Genomic DNA, 3,129 nt, shown 5'->3' on the forward strand with positions numbered 1-3,129 from the left:
ATTATTATTATTATTATTATTATTATTATTATTATTAGACAATCAACACTTTGCTCGTGTGCTTCTGTTATTACATCTAACATGATTTTACCTGCATGTGATAAATTAACTGCATTTGTTTTGAGTTCAGGGAGAAAAGTGTCTCGACATCGAGCCTAAAAATTATTTCTTGTTTATGTAAAAATATATTACATATATTCATATATATGTGATCAATAAAATATTAATGCTTTTAAGAAAAGAGTTTTCCAACATGTTTTTTATGTAGTGAATCTTTTACAGATTCTGCTCGTCATCTTACTCTGATACAAACAGCAGCGATCTGAGTTTAACCTCATGTGTGACTAAATGTGTTACAAGCTCAACAATATAATATAATATATAATATAGACCTATGTCACGAACATTACACTTGTTTACTTTATGGTTGCGAGTGTGCTTCACCTGTGTGACGTAACTGAGGTCTGAGGTCACATGACGTAACACACCGCGGAGTAATAATATGAATAATGATAAGAAGTTAAGCTTCTACAGTGAAACGCTAAATACTCAAAGATGTTTAACCAAGGTAGTTAAACTGTCGTCAGTCTGTGTTGGCTGTGTTTCAGTAAGTAAGCAGGTATCGGCACAAAATGGCGGATATTCTTATCGGCAGTTGTTTCTCCGTCGTCCTGAGTTTAAATTTAAACGAGTTCGTCGAGAAATAAACAACGAGCTTCACTTTTTGTGCTGTTTCCGGTGTAACAATGAAAAGTAGAGCTTGTGTTAGCGAGTCGAACATGTCAGATTCATTACATTACCTTCAGCTGGAGGTTCAGACGGCCAATTCAGGTGCGCAACACACCTGTCAGAGAAAGTGAAACTAAACTCTGAGGAGGAAACAGCCAGAGAGGCGTGTGACTGACTGGGAGTCTTCCTGTTAGACTGAGGGCGCTGCAGCACGACCCACAACGAGCTAACACATGCCGAATTTACAAGAAGGCCCAAATAATGAAGAACCAGTCACAAACAGCGTTTCAGGGAGTTATAAAGTGTCTCCTAACTCAAAAACTCACTAAATGGAGAGATTTCATAAGGGAGTCTGGGGGTTGACATGTTCAAACTGTTAGTGACGTCACCACAGAGGATTTCTGGGTATTGAAGTTCCAATCAAGAGTAGAACGTGTTGGTCAGAGTGTTTTCACAGCTGATGTGGACACCATTCATTATTAAATACGGCACATTTTCAATGAATATCCTTGAATATATTTGTCTGTGTGATGCTGCTGTGATGAAAAACAAATGTGTTTTTATCACATTGGAACAGAAAACCCTCAGACTATACAATCTGTGATGATGCTCACCTGGTTTCCACCTTTTTACATGGCAGCAAAGAAGCACTAGTTGGAAGCAGAATTCAATTAAAAAAATTTAACACATGTTTTAAAATGCTTTCTCCACATATTCCTAACTATCTGGACCTACTTGTTAATTTGGCGAGGATTATAAAAACAATATAACCAGACTCCCTGAACAAATTGTCTGTTTATAAGGGTTGTTGAGTGAGGAGAAACTTTATAGACTTTGTGAAACAGCTACGACAAATCCTTAATCATTGGTGCCTTCTTGTAAATTCGGCTTTAAAATGCAAAACATTAGGATGTTTATTTCTTTGTAAAACGTGTCAGTTTCCACCAGCCTACATTAAACAGTAACTACTGTAACATGAGCTACTTCTTAGTCATGTTGAATATAAAAGCAGGTTTGTTATAAGATCAGTTCAGGGCTGGATGAAGAGTCAGAGCTGTCAGACTGAGAGCGCAGGACACGAGATTCACCACAAGAGGGAGCTAAAGGGCAGCAGAGCAGAGGAGAAGCACCACAAGACACAAAAACATACTTTAATAAATGTCTTTGACCTGTTTCACTGTTTTCTGTCACTTTACTAATCAGGGGGGCTGAAAGCTTTAATTTTTCTCCTTTTTGTTCATGTTCTTATTTTTCTGAGTTTAAAATGATCCTCATCTGTATCTACCCAGAGCCGCTGTCAGATATTAAAGGGTAAATTCAACTGAAAATAGGAATTCATTCCTCATCTTTTCAGCTCTGTGCTGATGGAGAGTCAGGTGAAGTGTCGTAGTCCACAGAACATCTCAGGAGCTCAATTAAACTTTGCTGAATTAGTTATCAGAACTTCCTGTTTGCAGTGTGCCTGTGGATATACACGCTACTGTCACCAGATTACTTTCATACTGATGGAAACTTGTCAAGAATGTCAAGTTTCTGAGGCAAGCAGTTCAAAGATTTCTGAACCATTTGTCCTCCACAATAGTGAAGGGCTGGGAATCCTCAGTAACCATGGTGACCATGCCTCATCCACATCAGTCTTCCCTCCTGATGACAAAAAAATGCAGTATTCAATTACAGATGTCATTAATTAGTCACAATTAAAATTAATGTTAATAGATAGATAAAATAGTTTAATGCTGTAGTTGAATGTTTGTATGCTGTCTTATCATTGCATCCTAAAATGGCTTACCTGAGTTTGGTCCACCTTGGTTGGTCTCCTTGTTCCCATGTAAGGCTCCATAATGTCTCAGCATAGAGGAGGTGTTGCTGTATCCAAGTTCTTTGGAACACAGACACTTCACCTTTTAAAATACCAGACATGAGAAGAAAGAAATCAGAACAAGGGATATGCTGTGTTGCCACATTTAGTCATTACTGTGTATACATTATTATGGTAGATCAGCTCAAATTGTTCCCAGACAGGGAAATCTTTTCTTTCTCGCAGGTTCCATCGTAAAGTCAAATGACACTCCAATAGATCGCAAAGAAAAAACAAACTACACAAAATGTGAGGTAACGGGGGACCTCCATTGCATTTTGTTGCCCCTTAAATTTCGAATTGAACGCCAAAACCACGAAACAGTTCCTGAATCAGTCACGTGGTACGGCCGGCTCGTGAGGCTTCGAACAAGCCTCGATACGCGCTTCACAAATATCTTCCTGGACTACTCGACACAGAAGACACATCACTACGAATGTCACACTGAGGAACAAAAGACCGTCTGTGTGGCAGCAGCTCAGCTTTATAGGCTACAGGTGGCTGATCAGGTGCACTGCAGTGGCCCCGCCCCCGGAATGTAC

The 3,129-nt window shown here is 39.1% G+C and overlaps 1 long non-coding RNA gene across 1 annotated transcript; it reads right to left on the reverse strand.

The window, feature by feature from the left end:
- Positions 1 to 2,113: 2,113 nt before the first annotated feature.
- LOC115577877 (uncharacterized) lies at positions 2,114 to 2,706 on the reverse strand. Its single transcript, XR_003983294.1, has 2 exons — positions 2,519 to 2,706; positions 2,114 to 2,373 (listed from the first exon to the last, which is right to left on the reverse strand). It is a non-coding gene; the product is annotated as an uncharacterized LOC115577877 (long non-coding RNA).
- Between the last annotated feature and the right edge of the window lie 423 nt (positions 2,707 to 3,129).

Source organism: Sparus aurata, unplaced genomic scaffold, assembly GCF_900880675.1.
Source record: "Sparus aurata unplaced genomic scaffold, fSpaAur1.1, whole genome shotgun sequence".
Classification (NCBI taxonomy): Eukaryota; Metazoa; Chordata; class Actinopteri; order Spariformes; family Sparidae; genus Sparus; species Sparus aurata.